Source organism: Pantherophis guttatus, chromosome 2, assembly GCF_059756535.1.
Source record: "Pantherophis guttatus breed Tessera chromosome 2, ASM5975653v1, whole genome shotgun sequence".
Classification (NCBI taxonomy): Eukaryota; Metazoa; Chordata; class Lepidosauria; order Squamata; family Colubridae; genus Pantherophis; species Pantherophis guttatus.
This window is the reverse complement of record NC_142064.1, coordinates 57756338-57784030: the sequence shown is the minus strand read 5'-3', so window position 1 is coordinate 57784030 and position 27693 is coordinate 57756338. Positions and strand designations below refer to the sequence as shown.

Here is a 27693-nt window from a genome sequence, read left to right as displayed (position 1 = left end):
GCAGTGAAGAGAAAAGTAAAAATAAAATTATACAGCTCACTGAAAAGCTTCCTACATTTTAAATCAATATTAAAGTAAAAGTCATGAGCAATAGTATTTAACCTAGAGGAGCTTTTAATAATTTTTCATATTTATCAACTAAGGTGCCATTTTATTCCAATGTGCAGGGTTAAAGAAGAGAAGCAAATCCAACAATAAAGTTGCCCAAAAAACCTAATAATAAAAGCCATCACCACCTTCCATATTTTTACCTTCTCTATCTCACAGAGAGCATATTTAAGACTGGTGAAATATTTCTATTACAGAAATCACATATAACATAGTTGATGAAAGTAGTAAATTGAATCTCCCTAAATGCATCGTTATTACATTTCATTTGTCCAAGGATAGGCAGTTTACAGGTTGATAACTGTGGCAGAAATATCTGCTTTACTATACTGGATTAATTCAGAGGTAATTCAAAGAATTTTTAGAAAGAATGAAGGGAATACTACTGTCTTGATGCCTCCCACACTGCCATCAGTTCCAAACATGTGTCCAGCATACTGCAAAATATATATCAGTATCTTAATCAGTGTGGGAGATAAACCAAATAATGCCATGCTGATTAGCTCACTATTTGGAAGAACTAGTGCCCACTTCAATTAATATTTGTAGTAGAAGGAATGACAGAACCTGGAGATGGAGTGAAAAGGGGGATCAGCCTAGAATCCCTACATGACCACAAGCAAACTAAACCAACCTCCCCTTGAGTGCCGTTGACCCTTATCTAATTCTAAGCAAGTGCTGACCATTAGTTAAGATTCCTGTCCATAGGCTTTTAGAAATAAATTAGCTTAATTCAGGGGTGAAATGTAAAATTTGTTACTACCAGTTCTGTGGGTATGGCTTGGTGGGGGGGGGGGGTAATGTGACTGGGTGGGCGTGGCCAACTTTTTTTTTTTTAACTTTTCAAAGCATTTTTTCTAATGCTTTGAAAAGCTTCTGCCGATCAGGCAACTCAACTGGGATTGCCAGAGAGGCTTTTTAAAAAATGCCTCTCTGACGATTAGGAAACTCAGCTGGGATTGTCAGAGACTTTTCAAAGCATTTTTTTTACCACCCCTTCAGCCCAGAGGTTGCAGAAAAAAATACTTTGAAAGGCCTCTGACGATCGCAGCTGAGCCGCGTGATCATCAGAGGCATTTTTTTTTTTTACTTTTAAAAGCACTTTTTTGTCGGAAGAGGTTGTAGATGATGATGATCTTGTGGCTCAGCTGGGCATGGTGGGGGGGGGGTGCGCAGGGATTTTTGCTACCAGTTCTCCAAACCACCTGCCGCCATCGCTACCGGATCGGGTGATCCGGTCCGAACCGGGAGCATTTCACCTCTGGCTTAATTGAACCTTTAGATGTGGACCTATTTTTTTGCCCCTGACAATATCGTGTTCCTTGATATATTAAACCTATTTTTATTGTTAGATATAATAAAATAAAGCCTTAGTCCTTAATGCATAATCAATAGAATTAAGAGCAATTTCCTTTTAGCTAATTTTATTAACATTAAAATTTTATAATAATTTATGAACTTCCCTAGAGCCAAACATCCAATTAAAATAACATAAGCATGGCAAGATGTCTATTACAGTGTTTCTGTTAAAAGAAATTTTAATTATATTGCCATAATACTTTTCTACAGCCATATCTTTTTGTTAGGAGATGAGATGAAAATACTCCATAATTAACATAAATGCATTACTAAAAACTTTTAAAAACTGAAATCAGACGGGGAATTGCATGCTTCATAGAGATTGAAAAAAAACCTATTTATTTGATACTGATAACTAGGGGGAAAAGAGGGAGGGGAGCTACATAACAGACTTAGAATGCACTAGCTTAAAAACAGCTCCTATATGCCTGAGGCACTTTTTAATATCTTAGTAATATAATGAAACATAACAAATAGTAACATTTTCTCTTTCCATTGTATCCCCTCCTTCTTTCTCACAAGTCCATTTATAAAACTGTACCTTGAGGTCCTGTTAATCCACTCTCTAAAGATTTTTTTAATTATTGACTGTAGACCCTCATTTTTCTGTTTATGTACACACTCAAGGAAGCCTAGAACAATTTTTAAAAACACACATTATAATTAACACAATTAAAATCATGGCCAAGCAAGTAGATCTTCTGTTCCAAATATAACTCCATGTCATATACCACTAATCCAAGACTTTCTCTCTCCCCAAGTCTAAAACTAGGGCAAGAATCAGAAGTACATGTCCCGGCCCATGGAGAAGGGAAAAGGTAAGATGAGGGGGAAGCTTCATAGTCCTGCACAGGAGTGAGTTTGGGCTGTTGCTGTGAGCAAAAAGGCAGTGGCTTGACAAAAACCACAACATATCCATGTGTAAGCCAGAGTTTTATCACATCAAAATTGTTTGTGTCCCCTGGAATTGCCACCCACAGTTTGAAAACTCTTGCTATATTAAGTGAAACAAATTGTAATCAGGGTGGATAAAAATTGATGATTTAAAAAAAAAATCTTTTTTACTTACCATATTTTTTGGACTATAAGAAGGTACAAAGTGTAAGGCACATGTAGCTTTTGGGGAGGAAAACAAGGAAAAAAAAATCTCCTTCTGCCTCCCAGCAATTTATCTCCTTGCAACAAACAGCAAACAGCTTGGTCAGTTTCAGCACTACCTGATTTAGCACAAGCAGCTGATTGGCGGTTGGATTGATGTTCCAGAATTCTGCCTATCAGCTGTTCCAGCTGGGGGGATAACCACCACCTGTCACCGCCCATTGCTGCTGTGGCCTATTGCTGCCTCCGCGTAGCCTGTTTTTGGCCTCTACATGTCTCATTTTTGGCCCGTTCCAGGAGGCAGGGATCACTGCCACCACCTATCCCCGCCAGCTGGAATGGGCCAAAAAGAGGACGCATGGAGGCTGAAAATGTGGTGTGTGGAGGTGGTGATAGGCAGCAGCAGTGATGAGTGGTGACGGTGTTGGCAATACCTGCAGCCTGGAACAGCTGATAAGTGGTATTCCGGGAAGCCGATCCAACCGCCAATCAGCTGCTTGTGCTAAATCAGGCTGTGCTGAAGCTGACCGGGCTTTTTGCTGTTTGCTGCAAGGAGGTAAATTGCTGGAAGGCAGAGACCGAAGGTTGGGGGCCGGCGGGTGGGCGGGGTATTTATTCACTTTTTAAGATTCCCAGACATTTCCCCCCAAGTATTTTTTTTGGGGGGGAATGCATCTTATACACCGAAAAATATGGTAAATCAATTTTTTTTTATTTTTATAAAATTTATTCTAATAAAATGCTTTTGGAGTAAAAATCTATCTAAAGATAGTTTTCTATTTAAGATACATTAATAATTTAGTTTTTTCAGCATGAAATTGAGCTTAGTTATGTAGCATGAGGTTTATATTCTGAAATATTTACAGTTTTGGTAAACTCATTCAGTGAATCCAAGTTCTGCAAGCTAAATAGGAAACCTTCATTTTATTTGCAAATAATAATTTGAAAGATTCTTACTACCTGCAAGAATGAGTCCTTACATTTAAAGAGCACCTGTCATTTCAGATCCATCATGGCAGTGCCTGTTAGCAGGCATCCACTCAGTTGCTGCCCGCCATGTCCCTCATCTTGTTGTGTCACAGCTGCATCAGCAGCCATCCCATTAAAGTGAATGGGACTATCAGTGAGTTAACAGCGGATCACAGGAGCCGCTACGGTATAGAGATGACAGTTGCTCTTTAAAAATCATGATTTAAATCGACTTGATTAAAATCAGATCCACCCTAATTGTAACTGTAAGCTACACTGCAACTTTTGTATTAAAAAACACATGCACCCTGTAATGGTATGTGGGAAAGCCCTTGGGAGACTGGATGAAGTGGTGCTACTTAGGGAATAGACAGAGGAAGAGACTCATAAGGGACCCTCCCTATTTTCTTGGAGTATAAAAGAAATAGCAGGAGTTTTGTGCTTTCAGACTTATAAGATTGTTTTAATGTAGGCTTAAAATAATGTAGAATTAGTTCATCTGGTTGTGTTTCCTGTCTGATTTACCTGGTAAGGCTGAAAAAAACTGCATACAGGATAACTCATTAAGATGCACATTAGAAGTTTATAAAATATATATATATTAATTTTAATACATTTTCTATCCTACTATTCATGATAAATTAGTTTCCACTTTCACTAATTTTAATGTGCTATTATCACTGTTCTATATGGCTAGATGCAAATATTCTATTACTTACAATATTCAGAAACAGCAATAGACATAGTAATTGGAATAATCAATTTGATAAAGTAAAAGGTGATCCAGAATTAATAATGGGAATGTTATTTATAAAAAAACTTTCACTGCTAGAAACATAATTGTCTGTTTAAGCACACATACAGAATCATTTGCAGTTGCAACTATTTTCAAATTAATCTGTGACAAATTAATATACATGAAAAATATATTAAAACCAAAGAAAAAATATAGAAAGAAATGATTTCCATCTTCATAAAGACAAGTGCAAACACTTTCTCTAGTATTTCAACTTCATCCCATCTCTTATCTATTAGCAAATAATAAAGCCTCATTATTCAATCTTATTCAGCAAAACTCTATTAAGATTTATTTATTTATTTATTATTGAATTTCTATACCGCCCTTCTCCCTGAGGACTCAGGGCGGTGTACAGCCAAAATTAAAAAACATGCAGGACAAATATTAAAAAACAATTAAAAGATATATAAATTTGGCCCAATTAAAACTCATTACCAATTAAAATGTTTAAAACATTTAAAAACAATTAAAAATTTCATCTTAAGCCAGCCCGGCTTGCTTGAAAAAATGGATTTTAAGGGCACGACGGAAGGCACTGAGGTCCTGGATTCTCCTTATCTCTGGGGGGATCTGATTCCAGAGGGTAGGTGCCCCCACAGAGAAGGCCCTCCCCCTGGGGGTCACCAGCCTACACTGTCTGGCTGATGGCACCCTGAGGAGGCCCTCTCTGTGGGAGCGCACTGGTCGATGGGAGGTCGTCGGTAGCAGCAGGCGGTCTCGAAGATAGCTAGGCCCTATGCCATGGAGCGCTTTGAAGGTGATAACCAACACCTTGAAGCGCACCCGGAAGACCACCGGGAGCCAGTGCAGCTCGTGCAGGAGCGGTGTTACATGGGAGCTCCTCAAGGGGAGCCCCATGTAGAGAGCGTTGCAGTAGTCAAGGCGAGAGGTGACGAGGGCATGAGTGACTGTGCACAGGGAATCCCGATCAAGAAAGGGCCGCAACTGGCGAATCAGGCGAACCTGACAAAAGGTCCTCCTGGTTACAGCCGTCAGATGTTCCTCCAAGGACAGCTGCATATCCAGGAGGACTCCCAGATTGCGAGCCCTCTCTGTGGGGGCCAATGACTCGCCCCCAATAGTCAGTGATGGAGTCAACTGACTATATCGGGATGCCGGGAGCCACAGCCACTCAGTCTTCGAAGGGTTGAGCTTGAGCCTGTTCCTCCCCATCCAGACCCGCACAGCCTCCAGGCACTGGGACATCACTTCAAGGGCATCGTTGGGGTGGCCTGGGGTGGAGATGTACAGCTGGGTGTCATCAGCGTACTGGTGGTATCTCACCCCAAAGCCACGGATGATCTCACCCAGCGGCTTCACATAAATGTTGAACAGAAGGGGCGAGAGGACCGATCCCTGCGGCACTCCACAAATGAGAGGCCTCGAGGTCGACCTCTGCCCCCCTGCCAACACAAACTGCGACCGGTCGGAGAGAAAGGAGGAGAACCACCATAACACGGTGCCTCCCACCCCCAATTCTTCCAGCCGGTGCAGCATGATACCATGGTCGATGGTATCAAAAGCCGCTGAGAGGTCTAACAGGACCAGAACAGAGGAGCAACCCCTGTCCCGAGCCCTCCAGAGATCATCAACCAACGCGACCAATGCCATTTCCGTGCTGTGCCCAGACCTGAAACCCGACTGGAACGGATCTAGATAAGATGTTTCCTCCGGGAATTGCAGAAACTGTCGTGCGACCACACTCTCAACAACCTTCGCCATAAAGCGAAGGTTGGAGACAGGACGATAGTTGGCCAATATTGCCGGATCCAGGGATGGCTTCTTGAGGAGAGGCCTCACCACCGCCTCTTTCAAGGTGGTGGGGAAGTAACCCTCACTCAACGAAGCGTTGATAACACCCTGGAGCCAGCCTCGGGAAGCCAGTACCAACCAGGAGGGACACGGGTCCAGTAAACATGTGGCCGCACTAAGTCTCCCCAAAATCCTGTCCACATCATCGGGAGTCACAGCATCAAACTCCTCCCAGATAACATTCTCAAGACTATTCCTCGTCACCCTGCCCTGATCTACCCAGTCAGAGTCCAAATCCCCCCGGATCTACCAGAAATAACAGTATTTATTTATCTAATTTAGAAACTGCCTATCTTCCTCAGATACACACACACACTCATACACACACACACTTTAAACAAGTAAAACAACTTCTTCTTACCAGAAACCAGCTACCAGAAACAACATATTTAAAACTATAATCTTTTAATCCCTTCAAATGACGTCCCACAAATTAATTTCTTATCACCATCGTCTCTCAATTTTAATACCATAGCTTATCACTTTCTCTACAAACGCAACAGAAACACTCTTCTTCCCATGCTGTACATAAACAAATACTGAAAGCCTCGTCATTCAGTTCTAGTCAAGAAAAACCCATTAAAAGCTAGTTTTTTTAAAAAAAATAACACGTATTTTAACATTGGTTGAATAAGCCAATTTTGTAAACCTTTGTTTTACTTTAAAGGTATTGATGTTTATGTTAATTATCATAATCACTGTCCATATTGAAAGGATAATTTATACCAAATTTGCTAATGTAATATTTTTATGAAAACTGAACCATTAAATATTAGACAGGGATGGCAGAAGGGAGGGGGGATTTATGACCTCTCATTATGGGGAGGATCACTCAAGGGTAGGATTAAATTAGGCTTAATCTGCTATGCCAAAATTATCTCTGACTCTACTAATGCTAATGCATGTTTTTGGAACTTTTCAGAGATGGCAGAATTGAAGAGAAAGAACTGGCGAAAACCACAAAATACAAAGACTTGCAAACAGAAACAGAATGACCGTGACAAAAGAAAGTAGTGTCAAAAGATGCCTGGGGTCCAATCCAAAAACATATGGAGCACCAATTGAACATTCTTGACATTGACAAAATCACTACCAGTCAACTACAAATGACAGCTTTACTTGGAAAAGCTTACATCCTGCGGCAATATCTTTAAACACCATCAAACAACATCTCCCTCTGCCTGGTCCTTGGGAAGCACTCAGTAAGCGGATAAAAATGTCAAATCCAATGAAAACATCTGGCTGGCTGTGCAATTATCTGTAACAATAATAGAGTAGGAACAGTTGACCCAGATGGAACTTTATAACTTAGTTTGAAAAACAAACTAATGACAATATACCATTCTGTACATCCAAAAACCAATATTAGTCAGACATATTTACCAAGAATCAAAGGAGGCAGAGAACTCCTGCAGGTGAACCAAACTGTGAAAAAAGGTGCCTCGAATGACAATACTAAGACAAACTAAGAAGCCTTATTGAAAGAAGTCAACCAAAGAAAGCTCTTGAAAACAACAAAGAAGAAGGCCAAGTATAGAAAAGAAACAATAAAAAAAAGATGTATTAATTGGATAACCAGTCAATACCTGGTCAGGTTCACTCATTATTTATATATATTTTACATACATCTGCCAATGTTGATGGGAGTGTAGTTTTGTCCTTGGTGATTTTTTGATTGGGTATTATTTTCTGCTTGTTGGTCTACTGATAATCTCTGCTCATCTTGGGTGTACAGTAGGCTGCTAGAGAGGATGTGTCCTGATCTTTGGTTTCCTTCTTAGCTTTTTTATTTTCTCTCTTGAATTACGTGTAAATGTGATTTATCTTTATGTGTCTATTGATGGCTTTTTTTTACCATACACACTTTTCGTCATTCTCATAGCATTCGTTACTTTTATGTTTAGCCTGATACACCTAGCTCTAAATTCCATATAACAAAGCCGGTAGAAACACATTCATTCACAGCCATTTTCATTTATTTTTCACAATATTTCCCATTATTAGATTTGTGTTTTAATATTTCTTCATCCATTTCCTTAGTTTAGTAAATGTTTTGTTTATTGTTACTTTTATCTTTTCAACCAAAACTCTGCTAAACTTCTACTCAGGCAAGCTTAGATAACTAAACCTCTTGCATTCACTCTTGCTGTCTTTCCTTCTGTAAGGAACTGATAATATTCTTCAATTGTCGAGCATAAATGCAGTCTTCACAATATATTAAACAAGATGTACATCACTCCATAAGCAGGCTTTATGTTTTATAATAACTGCATTTGTATGGTCTATACTTGTGTTAACTTTTTTCAACATTCTCACAGTATTTATTACTTCCTGTCATTATTTCCCCCCACGGACACTAAGATTCATAATCTTCATTTCAACTGCCTTCTTTGTCTTCACATTTTGAGACTTCAAAATGTTTTTAAAAATCAGTTGCATTATTCCTCATGCATCTATAGTAACTACTGTTGGGGGTTTTTTCAGTTCTTTTTGAAATATTTAAAAGCCATATTCAAATTTCTGATATATTAAACTGAAGAATTGCATTACGTGTTTCACCCCATATTGTTACATCAGTTATTTTTAAGTGCATTCACAGTTTTAGAGGCTTGTTTATCCCTTTTTACTTTCTTCCACTTTGAGTTTTTGTTTGTTTCCATAAAAATTACATTGCAATTTCTTGTCCTTTAATCTGCAACGTTTTTTGCTCTCATTTGATACATTTTGTCTATCTTCCCCCCCCCACCATATGCACTATAAATCTTTCCATTGTCTTCATTTTTTGCATCTAGTTAATTTCTTTTTCTTAAGTCAATGCCAGAAAAGAACTGTTCAGTGAAAAGTCAGCAAAAAATGGAAAATGATTTATTAATACTTATGGTAAGAAAACAAAACCATAAACATACTTTCTAGATTTTGTTTATATAGTGCATGAAGAAGGTAGAAAACTTGCAATAATGAATTGGTTAACATCTGACTATTTCATTTGTGTTCATTAAAAATGACTTAAGTGTGTAATATTTTATCATAGAAAAGCATGTCAACTACCCTAAAATACAATTAATTTCACTTAAAAGGATTTGATTTACAATTAATTTTAATTAAGGGGATTTAAGAGAAGAATCCATTGTGGAAAGAAGAACAACTCCTGAGTTAGGTCATTAATGTACAACTCAAGATTTGATGAAAATCATCATTGTATGAATAAAAATCCATTTAGACTACTAGGAAATTATAACTACAAAACAATAATGTGAACAATAATGCAAACTCAACCATATAAACCAGAGACAAATAATCTAGTTCTTCACACATCTAAGACAGAGCTAACATTGTCAGTCTATGAAGGTGTTTTAGTAACTGATAGATACCTGCTTTTTTCTTAGTCTTTTCTATATAATTTTTTTTGTGATAAAGACTACTTAAAAAGTGAAAAATAATTGTACTACCAGACCATTTACTATAGACAATACAAATGCTTTTCATATTATTAGAAAGAAAAATATCTGGGTACATCTATGAAGTCACTAGGACTCAATCTCATGTTTGTTTTTTAAATACAAATAATTAAACTCAGAAAACCCCACTAATGAAAATTGTAGATACAGTAGTGGCCAAAATTGTGGAAACCTTTTGGGGAAAGTGTATTTTTTAAAACTAGCTAATAACACCACTTTTTTTGGAACAGTACTAAAAATTATATATCAATGGAAGATAATTTGGTCAAGAATGTAATGCAATAACTTTTTTGAAGGATTTGCTATTAGAATAGCAGTTACAGTATAAAGAAGAAAAGTGAAACATGTAGAAAAAACGAGATATACAAAAATTATCATGTCAGTTAATACTTAGTTGGGTAATCTTTAACATGAATTACAGCATTACAATGTCTTCCCATGGAGTGAACCAAGTCTTTTAGTTCTGCAGCTGTTATAATGTGAAACCAAGATTGAATTCTATTGCTTCTATTAACTGGGTTTTATTGCTGGGTCACTTCTGATTAACAAGTTTCTTCAGTCAGCTCCATAGATTTTCAATTTGATTAACCCAAGGTCTGGGCTATTCCCAGGTCATTCCAGCAGTGGAATATGATTATCTTGAAACTCCCAAAAAAGTGGTGTTATTAGCCATCAAACCTCAAAAATACACTTTTCTCAAAAGGTTTCCACAATTTTGGCCACTACTGTACAGTATATTGTTGTTTCATAAATTCTACATAATTGCTTGTTTAGATTATATCTTTCAGAGTCTAACATTTGAAATTTTTAGGGCTAAAATAGTGCAATGTTTAGAACATTTCTTCTTCACCAGAATTCTGTAGAACTAATTAAATCCAAATGCATTGTGTGTAATGTTGGAGTTTATACACAAGATGTATTTATCAATCAACCATACATTTTGGGGCACATCATTTGCTGTAGAAAACTGGCAAAGCACTCTAATACAAAATGAAACACTGCAAATAGTTTTTGACATTTTCAGGAAGTCTAGCAACTCTAAACCACAAAATCTATTTCATGAGCACAACTGCCAAAGCTGCAGCTTGTAAAAATAAATAAAACATTTGATATCAACCACTAAAGTCAAAATTACCCAATTTTATACAATTATGCATATTTTATTTAGGATGCTTTTTATAGGCAATTAATATTTATTTGTTTATTTATGTACCATATTTTTTGCACTATAAGATTCACCTGACCATAAGACGCACCTAGGTTTAGAGGAGGAAAACAAGAAAAAAATATGAATATGGAGTGCCGTCTCACTGGGAATATGAAGCACCGAATACGGAGCAATAGTGTAGTGAGGTCAGGAGGCGGAGCCTGAGAGGACCACAGATAGGTGTCCTCTCATGTACCAGCTCTGCCTATTGACTCCTGCACTGCGGAAAAGAGACAGAAGAGACTGGCAATAAAAAAGACAGGTATGACGCAATATTTGCTCCATAAGACACACAAACATTTCCACCCACTTTGGGGAGGGAAGTGTGTCTTATGGAGTGAAAAATACAGTAATTTATTAAATTTCGATGCCACCCACCTCACTAATACAGCGGTTAATATACTATTCCATTATTTTATGAGCAGAATATTATTTCAATCTAGAACAAAATAAATAATACCAATGCTACATAAAATTGTTTAATAATTGTGAAGTTTGAAGAAAACCCTATAGCCTTCTGAGTGTTAGACTGATGCCATGTGGTACACAACATTGTTCATTTATTCTCTCAAAGATAATCACTATTGTATTGCCATTCTATACCTCAGATAATATTTTTTGTTTTATCCATAAATACAATGGGTATTTGACAAGGGCATTTTTTTATTCCTAACATTGCTGATTCCTGAGTGTTGCTTTTATTTACTTACTTACTGATTTTCTTTCTATCTATCTATCTATCTATCTATCTATCTATCTATCTATCTATCTATCCATCCATCCATTCATCCATGTCTATCTAATCTCCTCTCCCTCTCATTTATATAGCCATCACAAAGAAGTGGTTATTGGCAGTGTACAACTTTAATATCTAACGTCATTAAATATTAAAACATTAACAATTATAAAAAGAGATAAAAAACCAACAATAATAAATGAAGGAGTGCTAATAGTAATGGAGCTCCCTCACTAGTTCACCAGTCTTCTGGGGTTCCCAGTTTTGTTGGCATAACCAGATCTTGAGGGAGAAGGGCAGAGAAGATTGCACAGTGGGGATTACAGAAGAAAGAGCCCACTGCCTAGAGTTGTGGTTTTTTTGTGTTTTTTTCCCCCATGTTTTGATGTAGCAACTGTTCTGCAGTAAATTATGACTGGCTAGAGAAACTAATAAGCTGCCCAAGAATCCTACCCATTTATAAATCTCCCAAGAAAGGAGTTATTGTTACATTTGGATATTACCTGTTCACTCTTTATGCATGAAGAAGGAGGAAGGAACTGGAGATGTGTTACTGAAAGCAATAGATACTGATCTCAACTAATATTTGGAAGAACAAATATTTGAAGGTATCCATTAAAAATCATTTCACAAAATGTCTCCACCAATCCTTCCAGATGAATCTGGCATACATGTTTCAACAGATTTACAGATAAAACAGATATAAAGTATTTCTGAACACAAAAACATCTATTCAGGGCCCACATATGACCAGTGTTTTCATCCATATTTATTACACTGCACTTCACACTGAGAAGCAACTCTGTGAAAAAAAATCTAGATACACCAAAGAAAAGAACTGTACAAATTTCATAGAGTTCATTTTTGCTGTCTTTATTTACAGTACTACAGGTAGTCCTCGACTTACAACCACATTTGAGCCCAAAATTCCATTGCTAAGTGAGTCAGTGAAGTGAGTTTTATTCCATTTTACCATCTTTCTTGTCACGGTTGTTAAGTGAATCACTGAAGTTCTTAAGATAGTAACACAGTTGTTAAGTGAATCTGGATTCCCCATTGTCTTTCCTTGTCAAAAGATTGCAAAAGTTGGACACTTCATCTCTTTTCTGGGATAATAAGGTAATCTAGGTAATCACATCACTCTAACCTGTTCTTTCTGTATTCACCATATTTGCCCAATGAATGGCTATGAAAATATGGCTTTTGTTATTTTATAAAGGTTTTGTTTTGTTTTCTGATTGTAAGTACTTGATTTAGATACCTATTTGCTTCAGTTCATCATTTGATATTATGCTGAGTTCAGTATTAGTCTGTATTAATTAAGCAGTATTATTGTTCTCTTAGGCATGCTTACATTCTGCTATTTTCATTTTTTCTACAGATATGAATCATCCATTGCTTCTTGTCTTGTCTTCTGGTGCTTTGGAAAATAAGTTGTCTCCCTTCTTTGTGGCACCCCCTCAAATACTGGAATACTGCTATCATGTCACCCCTAATCCTTCTTTTTTCTAGACTGGCAAACTCAATTTCTGCAACCAATCTTCACATGTTTTTGTCTACTCTTAATTATCTTAGTTGCTCTTAGCATTTTTTCCAAAGTCTCAACAACCTTTTTTGTAATGTGGTGACCAAAACTGAATGCAGTATTCCAGATGTGGTCTTAAATAAGGATTTATAAAGTGGTACTAATACGTCAGGTGATTTGATTTTATACATCAGTCAATGATCTAAATAGTTAACAATACTCTTATAAGAAAGATGCTTATAGAATGGTATAGAATTTTCATCTTCAAATATCTTAGGTCGCTGAATGACTGTACAGTACATTCCAAAATATCTCAGCTTAAGCCATAAATATTAACATCCTAAGTTTATATAAAATAATGAATCCACTGAATTAGCTAAAATTTACCAGCTGTCATTCTGTACTTAGTCATGAGCACCTACCTATTTCTGATTTATTACCTCATCAATTTTTGCATCTTGTCTATATGTTTATGCAGCAATTGCTTTCATGGCCTTAGTCTTTTCAATGCTATTCTTATGAAGATCAATACTAATGCTATTACATTGTTAAGTTAAAAGGGGGCTCTATGCATTTTGCTATTTTTAAAATCTAGGATATTCATATGTTTGTGTGAGTGTGAGTGCATACACCTAGATACTTTAACCCTTAACTAAGAGTAAAAGACTGTAGCATAATTTGCTGAAAGGTTTTTCAATGTAGTAAGAAAACATATTAAGGCAAACATTTGTTCTGAGCTTCTTACATATGTTGCTTCAGCAGTAGCAGAAAAAATTGGACATTTGCCAAATTAATGAGTTACAGAACAAATAGTGTTCCCACCATCTGTAACAAATAAGTAATAACTTTAAAAATGAATGGGAAAAACTAGCTTTTTATTTCTACCATGTGAAAGAGAAAAAATGTTCTACATTATTAAAATGGAAAACTGTCATGGGAAATTCTGCTTAAATATAGTTTGAGATATTTCCTCTTTGATTTACAGTTGATAAATTGTGCCCCTTACCCACTGCAGAATGAAAAGAAATGAATTCAGCATAAGCAAATTAACAGACAGATCTATATAACAATATTTTGTCTCTAAACCTCTGCTTTTTTGTCTTCTACGTGTATTTCTGCTTTTTTGTCTTCCTGTCTGTTCTTAGAAAAAACTTAAACAAAACACTTATTCACAATCTAAATGTATGCTTATATTTTTTGAAAAAAAATTAAAAAATCTTGTTCTAGGAATTTGTTTCTAACTTTAATTCTGTATACAGATTCACAGAAGTAAGCTTTACTAAACTCTATTTCAGATCAAACATATTCAAAAATAATCTAGGTAAAGCAGAGCCAAATAGTTTAAGACAATTAAGTTTTTATATATTACCATATGTGAAATTGAATTATAAAGCCAGTTTTATTGTGCTGGCTTGAATTATATTAACTGATTAGTTCCTTTTTCTCTTCGAATGTTAGAAGAGATATTTATGTAACCAACCAAAGTAAAATAATTGACAATATTTCATTGTCTCAATATCTAATATTTGGAAACTGAAATATTCACTATCTGAATTCACTAGAATTGTCTTTATTTAACTATAAATAAAGTATGAACTTTATCTCATTCCTAGTGATGTCTATCTCCAGGATTACTTGTACCAATTAACTTAATTCTTGAGCTGTATTTCTGCATCTTAAGCTACTAAAGTGAATAGAGAGAGCACAGCTGTCATCATCCCATATTCTCTGGCATGAAAAGTGTTTCTTCAAATGATTGATTGGCAATCTGCCATTTGAGCTGTTCACATAACAGTCATCACATCAAGAAACTAAAGGCATGAAACTCAGGAAGAGAGAGAAAATGTATTCAAAGGAAGGATGGCCATTGATCAAAAGTAGACAAGATATATAGAATGCACCATGGAAAGTGGTCACAACTCTTAATATCTGTATTCTGCAAGATATGATATCCTTTTCATTATCATATCTTCATGGATCCAATAAATTCATCCCTACTCAGAATTGTATATCTCCTCATGCAATTTATTTTTCCTTCTAAATGAAGTGACTTTGGAAATATCTGGTGCAGATAAAGTACCAAGAGCTGTGTATTTCCTTAGATATAAAAAACACTTATTTTTTCACAGACACTATAGCTGCATTTATAACTAGTATAGTTTGATCCTAAATATTTATAGGAACTGGTGTTCTCTAAAAACAGTAATATACATTCTTTCATGGACATGCAGCCTTGTACACAAGCTGCCAGAGAGCAGCTTTGTACAGAAACAGCCATAAATAGGGCATCAGCTTACCATCTTCCTTTAAATTGACAAATACAACAACCACTGCCACAGTTCTTCCTGCTATGTCAGAGATTTAGCTCTAGACCAGGGATCTCCAGCAGGGGTGGGTTCCAAATTTTTTTACTACTGGTTCTGTGGGCGTGGCTTGTTTGGTGGGCGTGGCTTGGTAGTCATGTGATTAAGTGGGAGTGGCTTGGTGGTCATGTGACTGAGTGGACATGGCCAACTCGAAGTTACTCACTGCAAGGTGGGACAGCACCTTGCTGTGAGTGATTTCGAGTTGGCTATGCCCACTCAGTTACATGATCGATGCTGCAGAAACAGGGCAATTTCCTACATACCTCCCCCACCTTGGGCTGACAAAATAAAAGCCTGCCTGCCGAGCAGCCCAGACTGGAAAATGGGGGCAACATGTGTGTGTGTGTGTGTGTGTGTTCCTCTGCAAGGACCTGGAGGCAGACACCACACCTCTGAGGAAAAGAGGAGGCTGGGAAGCCCTGTCCCCTGGGAGAGGACTGCGGAGGGATACCCCACACGTCCATTGCCCTTGCCGCCACTACTTTTGCTGAAGAGGTGACGGAGAAGTCCTGGCTGTCAGCTGGGAGAGGAGGACCGTGGAGGGACACCCACACACGTCCCTGTTGCTGCTACTTTTACTGTCAGCTTCTCAGCGCTCTTAAAGTCAATCTTGAAGAGCTGGAAAACATTTCTTAGATTGCCGCCAAACTCATTGTTCCAGCCTTCCAGCTTTTCAAGATCGACTTGAGCACCGAGAAGCCGAGAGCAAAAGTAGCAGGAGTAGGGGCAATAAGGGCACGTACGCATGTGTGTGTGTCCCTCCACGGTCCTCTCCTGGGTGACAGCCAGGGCTTCACCACCACTTTTCCTCAAAGGCATGGTGCCTACCTTCCTTCACATGCAGTGCACATGTGCAACAGCCCTGGGACAGCCCTCCCACAGCACCACCACTATCGCCACCCCTCTCAGCTCCAGCAAAGCGGCTCCATCTCTCCGAAAAGCCGTCCACCCACCCACTGGCCAGGCCAGGCTGGAAGCGGCACATTTCCCATCATGGGCTGGATGGGCGACCCCACCTTGGAAGGCATGGGTGTGGGGACTGCCGGGAAGGCAGGCAAGCATGGTAGGGCCACAGGGAAGGGAGTAGGCTGCTAGCTCTCTTCCCCATGGCCGGGCAGCCGCCACATGCCTGCCTGCCTTCCTGGCGGTCCCCATGGCCAGACCCGCTTGCCTGCCTTCCTCCCCCACCACCGCCTCTTCGTTTGGCTGCTTACCTTTTACGGCGGCTGGTCCAGAGTTGAAGTTTTCGGCGGCCTCCAGCTAGTCACTGCTGCTGGAAAGCAGCTGGCAAAGGAGCCTCGGATAAGCCGCTTTCTCTGCAGGCCGCCAAACAGTACTGATGGAAAAAGCTGCTGTCGTTGCCATGTTCTTCGTGCATGCTCATCTCATTGGACTTGCAAGGCAATGGGATGCAGTGTGTGAAGAACATGGTGGCGACAAACATGGCGGCCAGGGTGAGCAAGCAGCAACCAGGTACCCAGTTCGGGAGTGTGGCCTGCCCGCCATCACTAACAGTTTGGCAACCTTGGCCAAATTTCCGCCAACTGTTCACGCAAACTGGTGAGAACCGGTAGCAACCCACCACTGGTCTGCAGCCCCAAGTCTGTGAACCAGCACTGCTCCATGGAATGCCAGCAACTGGGCCTTGCAAACAAGGGAAGGCCCCAGGCAGCAGACAAAACCACACCACCTTTGGTCTACAGAAAAACCTTTCTCCACAGAACCGGCCCTTGGTGCCCAAAAGGTTGGGGGCCACTGCTCTAAACCTGGGTGTGGCAGAAGTAACATCAGCATCACTCCTGTATTCAGCTCCTGGAGCCTATCGGCTTTCTGCCAAGTGTGGCGGCATTGCTTCATTTCTCTAAGCACTTTTTGATATGAGAGCCGTCCTAGACAAACTCCATAGCAAGCAGCAACTCCAACCAGCCCGCTGCCTCTAAGACCAAAAGTTGACCTGAAGGTCAAAGAGAAATAACAAAAAAGCAGGTCTGTTTCACTGTAAAGGACTTCTGTTTAATTAAATTGTGTTTAGTGGCTTAGCATCATATTCTCCATTTTTTCCCCTGTGTACACCAGACTAGTATGCACAGCATGTGGCCCCCAAGCAACCCTGCGTGGTCTGCCTGTGTTTTTTGAAAAATAACCAATCTATTGCCAGCAAATGTTACTGCCATCATGAAGGAATGCTGCAGCCTCATCTGCTGTAAAAAATGTGCTCCTTAGTCCCTCCAAAGCCCCAGGCCTCATCAGCATTGTCAACTTCATCTCTGCTCCATGCCACTAGCCACCAAACAGATGATCGGCACACCAGCTATTCCTTTGTGGCAATTATCATTACGAATATCAGTGCGGTGCCTTGCCCTCTATGAGTTTTGCCAGCCTGCGCTAAGCTTTCATATCATAATGAACTAGTTCTCACACAGCCCTTGTGATTACTGGAGCTTGAGATACCTGCTCTATATCTTAAATTCTCTTGGGATGAGAACTATAACCTAAGCTGTATGTGTTTCTTCCTGAATTACGCACTGTTCTTATGAGCACAGCTGTAACAGTCATCTGCCCTGAGCCAAAGTTGTCCTTTGTATTAGATTTGTAGTGCAACAGAAGGCACATCAATACAAGAAATCTTTAATCCAGCCAGCCATGGCATTTTGTAAAAAAAAACACATGAGGAAACAAGCAATGGGTTCTGCCATCAGAGATAATAAATATGACCACACACATAATCATATTGCAAGATCAAGACAAGAGGTTGCATAAATTCAAGAGGATTCATATGAGTTGCCAGAATGTTCCATGAAACTCTGCCCAATTCTGCCCAAAGAACTGCATCCCTATGAGGTTCAAGAAATAGAATAAAAACAGAAGTAAATTACGAACGTAGATCTATGCCAGATTTTACTGAACAGCTGTAAATTTTCAGGAAAAATAAAACATGATTTTCCCCCCTCAAAAAAAGACACACTGCAAAAGATGTGTTAGGCACACTTTATTGAACTAAGTTCACTTCTACTCTTTTTGAAATTTGAAGAACATTATATCCAGACTCAGTAGTGCTTACAATAGGCTCATGGAAGTGAACCAGATATAATTAACTTTAATAGTACTATCTTAAACTATAAAAATATTAGTGTGTCTAATGATAAGAGTATTTATTTTGAATTTGTAGCATGAATATGTAGCAAATATGTAGCATGAATTAAGATATGCATAATTTATAGAAACATTTATTAAAATTAAGAACACAAAGAATTAACAGAATGTTTCTGTCACTTGAGGTAGATGTATATTTTTCATATTAAGTTAAAGATAATGAGCATGCATGTCAAAGCATATGTACAAGATATACCTTTTAAAATTTATTTTTAAAATGGTTGTGTTTATTAAGTAGAATATCTTGTAAGTGTTATCCTATACTTCATTAATAAATATATACCTATTAGGAAAAATAATTCTAGTTTACATAGAAAAATATAATGAAACGATTCTGGGAAAGATTCTGGATTTTACTTTGTTATGATTTTTGTATAATGATAGATTTGTATCCTAGTTCAATGTTGTTTCTCTCAAATCCTGTTATGCTGCCTCAGCATGGTGACAGTGGGGCATTACTGGAAGGGATCCGTAAAGAGTATTAGGAGTGTATGCCAAGAGTATATATACCCAGCAGGGTTACCCAAAAGTGCGAACATCATAGCAGCTGCCAGGCTAAAGCTAGAAGCAGCAATGGTATAAAAAGATACTGCTGGAGGTAAATCATAAGTAAGTCACAGGACAAAGGCAGCATTTCATACTGTGGCAAAGAAGACAATAGTAATGGTTCACTGTTCCTGCATTTTACTAAGAAAACCACATGGACAGATAATACAAAGTGAACGATAAAATGTTGGAGAATGGACATTCAGGTCAGGAGGTACTCAGCATCCTACTGACGAAGAGCTGAAGACTAAAGAAGACTAAACTGGAATACTAATAGTGTTTATAATGAAACTGGATTAAAGCCTTTGGGATAATTGCTGATGTTGCCATAGAGGAAAAGAAAATGCAAATACTAATACAATCATAGTGGGAACATAGAATATAAGAAATATAAATAAGGGAAAGTACAACATGATGAAAGCTGAAATGAACTGATGTCTTAGGCATCGGCAAATTGTATTGGAATTAGACACATTCAGTCATAAGTTCAAACAATTTACTAGTAGAAATGAAAAACAAGGAAGAAAAGCCATTGCTTTTTTTAGTGACACAGCAAAGACCCAACCAACATCCAAATAATATCAATTAGACTTCACTTTAAAGGAAATCCTTTAATACAACAATTATCCATGTTTAAGTTCCAACTACCGATGCAGAAGGAGGTTATTGATGAGCTTTATTATCAAGTTTGCTTTAAAATCAACACAACATGTAAACAAGATTTGTGCTGCCTGCAGTTGAAGACTAGAATAACAAACTTGGAAATATTAAGAGAGGAAAACCATGTGGCCTAGGAACTGAAATGAAGCAGTACTAAAGAGGAAAATATAGTTCAAAATTTCAGATGTTCACCTTGCTAATCAAGCAAAAAATAATAATCTGAAAGATATTGATGCCAATTAATCTAAAGGTACTGCTGCTGGATATTTCTAGATAAATATATGGCAGATAATTGGCATTCAACAGATTAACAAAATATGAGATCAGAATTACACTAAAATGTCACTTTAAAGATTACATGGAAGAGAACAGAATGACATGAATGACATACTTATCCTAAGTGTGATGACTCAGAAACACTGCCTATTTCGTATTCTGAAAACAAAACGAATTAAATCTAGGAATTAAGCATGTACATAAGTTTGCAATGAAATAAACAGCCTGTAATTTATTTTTATATCTGAGAAGGAGAAGCTTCAGTTATCCTATGTATATAGTTGATTAAAATGACCTATTCCAATATATAGTTTAAACCAATTGCTCTTTCCAATTTACATATTCTGTACCATAGTAACAAACTGTTAGTTAGGCTAGGAAGTAAGCCTCATAATTTCTTATCTGGTATACACCACTATGTCAAAGCAAAGGAGGAACTGACATGCTCAAATTTGAGACTAAACTGACTCATTCTCATAATGAATACATAAATTGTGATTTAATATTAGCATTTTTATGTTAAGGAGAAAGAAGGTGCAGAAAATGATTCATTAAAATGTTTAAAACATGAATTTATGATGCTCTGCGCTTAGAAATATAAAATACAGCAAACTTAAATAAAACTATACTATTAAAAATAAATCAGTTCTAATCAGCTTGAAACATATTGCAATCCTAAAGGAGGAGGTAAAATGAATTAACATTTTAAGAGCTTTCTTGTAATGAACGTACCATTATTCTAAGAGCTGTGACTCTATTGTTTATAAATTGTTGTGAAATCCTGAAATAATGTGCACATACACTTTATTAATTTAGAGACTAATGTAATTTAAACGTGTTACAAATTGTATGTGAAAAGTAGAAGAATTATAAACATCCTAAGCATATTCTTTAAAAGATCAGAGTATTTAGATCTCTAAGGAAATCATGCTTTCCTTTATTTAATTCTTGATTAGACACAGCATTAATCCAGGAAAACCTGCTTACTTTAAATACATAGTTGATGGGATGTGATTACTTTCTGGTCAGTAGACTGCATGCACAGTAGATATATGTACAGAATATGTGCAGAAAAGAATTCACAATGGCAGGTTTAAAAGGCCAGGAACACTACTCCAAATCTAAAAAGACAAGAACTTGTTAAATAAAATAAAAGTTAAGACACTTAAACCCAACAAGAAACAGTACATAGAGTAGATTTACCATTTGACCTACTAGATACCTCCAACATTTTAGGTCAGAAGACAAATGAAATAAATAAATTTGCTTTTAAATTATGCAGCTGAAATCTAATCAAAATGTTTGCACTGATTAAAAAGTATTGCAGGTAGTCCTCGACTTACAACATTCAAAGTTATGATAGCAGTAAAAAAAGGGACTTCTGACTGTTTTTCACACTCGTGACTGTGGCAGCATCCTCATGGTCACATGATCAAAATTCAGATGCTTGGCAACTGATTCATATTATGCTGGTTGCAGTATCCTGGGATCATGTGATCACCTTTTGCGACCTTCTGATAAGCAAAGTCCATGGGGAAGCCAGATTCACTTAACAACCTTGTTACTAATTTAACTGCAGTGATTCACTTAACAATGGTGGCAAGAAAGGTTGTAAAATGGAGCACTCAACAACTGTCTCACTTAGCAACAAAAATGTTGGGCTCAATTGTGGTCATAAATCGAGGACTGCCTGTAGTCTGATATTCTCTTACTTACTAGGTTCTAGTTAGATTATTAACTTGGCCAACATAAAAAATTAATATTAGTGATGGAATAGTAATGATGGAATGTACAGGACAATAACTGCAGAGCTATGTTTTGTGCAAGAATGAGATGATGAATAAAGTGCTTATGCTTCACCATAATTTGACAGATTAAAAAATAAAAATTTATAGAACAAGAAATGCGAGTAGAAACTTTTTACTTTTTATGATGACGTTGGCTGAGATCCCAGAACTGAAAGTTAAAATATTTACTTGGTTTATGGCAGAGAATCTTAGGTTAAATTGGCAGAACTATGCCTTTTAGTCCTAGAGTGTATATTGGAATGGTCAGCATTAAACACATTTTCAAGAGCTCAGAGAACTGAATAACCATTTTATCAATGGTTAGAGAATAAATATGAAAAGTGGAAAAAAGCAGAGGAGTGAAATAGAGAAAATGTTTTAATAAAGTAAAATAAGTTAAAAAGAGGACTGTTATAGTATTAGGTATGGTATATATTACTATTAGTATTAAGAATAGATAAGATAATAAATATGACTGTAAATTGTAATTGTTATTGTATAAAATATTTGCACAAAATACTTGTAACCGACACACTGTTTAGTGGAAGATGATGTTTGAATCAAAATTTAATTTTTTTTTTATAAAAAAAAGAGCTCAAAGAACTGAAGTGAACTTTAAGGTACTGTGATAGGAGCAGCTTAGATTTGCCAAGAGGAAGTTAAGATTTGTTGCTACCCATATTAAGAGCTGAGAAAGTGAATTAAACACTAAATAATCTTAACCTTACTCTCACAGAAGACTTCTGAGAGGCAAACCGTCCGGTGCGCTCACACAGAGCGGGCCTCCTCAGGGTGCGGTCAGCCAGACAATGTAGGCTGGCGGCCCCCAGGGGAGAGCGTTCTCTGTGGGAGCGCCGACCCTCTGGAATGGGCTGCCCACCGGCCTCAGGACAGCCCCGGACCTCCTCTCCTTCCGCCGCGAATTGAAGACGTGGCTTTTTCACCAAATGGGCTGAATCCGTAAGGGTGACTTCAATTAATTTTAATAATTTTTAATTGATTTTAATTTAATTTCAAACTGATTTTAATTGTTTATGTAATTCCTTGTTTTGTTTTTGTAAGCCGCCCTGAGTCCTACGGGAGAAAGGTAGCATATAAATTACCTAAATAAATAAATAAATAAATAAATAAATAAATAAATAAATAAATAAATAAATAAATAAATAAATAAATAAATAATGAGCTAATAAAATTAGGTAGTATGTACAGTAGAAATGGACTCCAAAGCTAAACTCTCTGCTGAAATCTACTGTTTGTCAAGGTTTTTCCAGACCAGAACTAGTGATCCTTCCTTTAACGGAGAGGTGGTGCCTCCAGCCTTAAAAAGGCTATGGTGTCCCCTCTCGTCAAGAGGCTCTCTTTGGAAAACTGCTCTGTACACTTCCCCTGCTTATCAGTTTGCTTCCAGGTGAGATTCGGGTGCTGGTTGCAGACTATAAAGCATCACACAACATATGGCTCAATTATTTGAAGGACTGCCTATGTTTTACAGTGCCTGCCATACAATATTGGCATGCTCCAGGTTTCTTCAATTAAACAACACCATCTATCAGGGCCCAAGAAGTATGCACTATGACATATGGAACAAAATCCTCTTTAGAGATTTTAATTCTGGCTCTCCAGAGTCAAGTGGAATTGAACATTGTCTAATATGAATAAGTCAAACTGCCCCTTTCCACTTTAAATGAGCCTTGAAAATCTGGCTAATTTCCCAAACCTTGAGCTAGAGGGGTTATTGGGCCCTTTGGGGCTGGGTGTGTATGAGGAAAAGGTTGCTTTTACACTGTTTTTACACTGTGTGGTGTATTATAAAAGCTGGCCAGAGACATTTGGAGTTGGGAAAACTGAATAAATAAATAAAGAAGCTTTTCACAATTAGGAGTCTTGTGTTACAAATTATTTATACAATGAAGTTACTGATGTGCAACTGAGATTACAGTCCTTTTGATTAAATAAACATATTCTCCTCCCATATCCTTGGACAAATTACTATGGTTAATATAATTCATTTCTTATTGGACCAATTTTATGGTCAAATAAATCTTATTTAATGTTATGTTTATACTGCTACAATTCATACTTTTAATCTTTGGGGCGTTATTTTTTATCCCAAACATCTTTCTTCATCAATCCATCTGATACTTATTCTAGCTTTTCTTAGCATATCTTACTTCTACCCTTTATATATATATATTTTTCCTTACAATACTTTATCTTTGCAACACTCAATCTGCAGCTAACCTTGCTCCATAGTCTTCTCTGGGTCCAACTTGAGTAGCGTTGTGGCGTTTACATTTTTGACTGCTGCTGTGTAGGAGCTTCAAGATTCTGGCAATTCCCTTTTCTTGGTATTCTACTTGGCACCTAGGTTTCTGCTTGTATCCCAGGTCTTCGGTCACCCTTGGGCGACCTGCTTGCATCCCAGGTCTTCGGCCCCCCAGGTCTTCGGTCACCCTTGGGTCTTGGGCCCAGTCTGGATCCCACTCAAACATACTGCCATTCAATCCTCTAACACTGCTGCCATTACAGCTCTGCTACTTTCCCTCTGTTCTCCACTTTTTGATCTACTCCTGCCATCACCAAGTTATTCTCACCCTAGAAATAGCCTTCCTTCCTTCCTTCCTTCCTTCCTTCCTTCCTTCCTTCCTTCCATCCATCCATCCATCCATCCATCCATCCATCCTTCCAACTGTGTTTCTTTTTTGGAACATCCAAAGCATCTACCTTAGAAGATGTGCTGCTGATTTTCACATCCTGTAATTCCTACCCATGTTTTCCATCTAAATCATGGTTTGTGCAATCTTTAGTTTACCAAATTCAGATAGCAAAACAAAATACGTTGTGCCAAAAAAGCAACAAAAGAGACAGGGAAATCACGCCACACAAAAAAGAGGATAATGCAAGCAAGATTGAGATTCTGTCATTATAATTAGATAATAAACACATTTGGATTGCACAACGAATATAAGCATCTGTTACCTCCTTCCTACAAGTGAAGTAACTAGGCATGAAAGTCCTCAGTGGGGGGCCAAAGGAGATTTAGCTTTCTGGATGAGCTATAATTCCCAGATTCCCTGCTTTCATTAAAAAGGCCCTACTTTTTAATCTTCCTACGAGATGAGATATAAAGAAAAATCTGTCATCATTACTTGCCCATTTTATTAGAATGTGTGGTCCTATTTTTTGATATTTTTAGCTTGGAAAATCCTTGTTCAGCCCTAGTAATAATTGTTATGGATTCTTGCTAGAGAATAAAGCTATGATTGATCAATAAAGGATCTACTTAAAAACAAAAGGTAGGAAGAAAGACCATAATCTGTAATAAATTGAATCAGAATTTTAAAATACTAATTTTCTAAAAATTTCTAAAAATTATTTCATCAAGGCAGGTACATGAAAAGGAAGACAGCTGTGAATTATATCAATGCTACAAGGTATTCCAATATTGCTGTACTCATTTCTGGGACTGGAGCAAGGTAGTCAGGGAATACTTTAAGACAAGCTTACAAATTCATGCTGTTGTTATTTTCTAAGTAGTCTAGCATGCCTTGATCTGCCTTTGATGGATCAGGAACATCTGTCTTAACATTACTGAGTTTCAATTTATTTTTTTTATGAACCAGTCAATGATTGCTATTTTTTTTTTTTTAAGATGTGAACATTTCCCCTGGATTTCAATCCTTGTGGGTTTTTAAACCTAGGAAGGAATTGTCATGGAAAGAATACCTATACTTGGTCTGTTGTGTGGATGTTTGGGTGGTTTAGGGGTGGAGAATTGCAGTGGGTGGGAGTGTGTTTGGGGATTGTTATGTGTGTTGGACCTGGTCTTTGGGTGTTAAGTGAATTTTGTTGTATGGGTATACTGTGTATACACGTACAATGACAATAAAGTTAGTTAGTTGTTTGTTTGTTTGTTTGTTTGTTTGTTTGTTTGTTTGTTTACTTACTTACTTACTTACTTACTTACTTACTTACTTACTTACTTACTTACTTACTTACTATAGCTATTTTTCAAAGTCAATCTAAATACTGCCCAGGGTGCTCACTCATTGAAACTTTCAGAAATTGTAAACTTATTCTGTCATGCAGTCAAGTATTTTCTAATTAACTGAACAATTAAACATAGAATCTGCTGTTCTAGGACAAAACTACAATTTCAAGAGCATGGGCACCATACGGTAATCAAGAAGCACAAAAGCCAAATGTTAGCTGATTAAAATAGAGGCTGATCAACAATATAAAAGTTAACATGAATTCAAAATGCTAGTAATTTCTCTCTAATTTATACTGCCGTTGCTCCTCCATGGAATGATTACCAATATTTCCAAGATAAAGAGAACAACAGACTGTAGCTCAGTGGTACAGACTCTATTTTACATACAGAGTAATCTAGATTTAATCTCTAACCTTACCTCACAGGGCTATGAAAAACTGAAGCCTTGAATTCTGGAGACATAAAACCAGCCAGCATGAACTCTGAGCTAGATGGACATTAGTCTGATTCAGTATAATAATTTCATTTTTCTGTTCTACATGAGGCCTTTCTCCTGGCAAATTATGTGAAAATGCCTAATGAAAAGGACTAGCTGCCAAAATATATAAATTAATACACATTTTTAAAAATGGATAGAATAGAAGACAACAGAAGAGAACAGAAGAGAACAGAACAGAACAGAACAGAACAGAAAACAGTTGGAAGGAACCTTGGAGGTATTCTTGTCCAATCCCCTGCTCAGGCAGGAAACCCTACACCACTTCAGACAAATGGTTATCCAACCTCTTCTTTAAAACTTCCAGTGTTGGAGAATTCACAACTTCTGGAGGCAAGTTGTTCCACTGATTAATTCTAACTGTTCTAACTGTTCTAACTGTCAGGAAATTTCTCCTTAGTTTTAAGTTGCTTCTCTCCCTGATTAGCTTCCATCTATTGCTTCTTGTCCTGCCCTCAGGTGCTTTGGAGAATAGCTTGACTCCCTCTTCTTCGTGGCAGTATGCAGCAGTGTGTTTTACGCTTATAATTTACAATGAATCCTACTTTGCAGCTTTGTTCCTCTTAAATTCTTGTAGATGACAATGTGGCTAGGAAACTGCTATCCATTTTTTAAATATAATCCATTCTGTCAAATGCAGGATACTTCCAGCTACATCTAATCAAAAGTAAAACCTTGTGTTCATTTATAAGGATACTGCATGGTTAGTTGTATCTGGAAGTATTCTGCCAGCAATAGTGCAACTTTACGGCAAACCATAGATGGCGGTGAAAAAAGAAGGAAGAAAGGACAAACATGTATATCTGCATATATATAAACATGTATATCTGCATATATGCCATTTTTACAGTTTATCTGAATAAAGATATAAATTTCATATTAGTTGATCAGGTGTTGATTAACTCTTCATATTCACTCTATCAAAAACATTATTTGTACATCTGTCATAGTCACTACAATGAGATGATGGCTCTAGAAACTATTTAAACTGGAATGACTGCCATGGTAAGAGTGGCCAATAGTAAATTAAGCACAGGGGATGAAACTTCTTTCTTCCATCTAGTTTAATTTTCCACAGTATTCCATAGCACTTTGGGGACGGGTGAGTGGGTGTAAACTATGAATTTCAATTGGACAATGGATTTGCTTAAAGACTGCAATGATTCACATAACAACTGATACAAAAAAGGTCATGAAGGCAGACACAGTCACATGGTAACCTGCTTAATGACTGGCATGACTTAGAACAGTAATTCTAGGCTCAATTACAGTCGTATGTCAAGGAGTATCTGCATTAAAATCAAAACTGTGGCTTCTATTTAATCTTCTTCTCAACCTCCACTT

General features: G+C 37.4%; 1 protein-coding gene across 1 annotated transcript in view; it reads right to left on the bottom strand.

Moving 5' to 3' along the window:
* Positions 1-27693, bottom strand: part of CHSY3 (chondroitin sulfate synthase 3) — a 65663-nt gene that overhangs the window by 5774 nt on the left and 32196 nt on the right. The window lies entirely within an intron of this gene.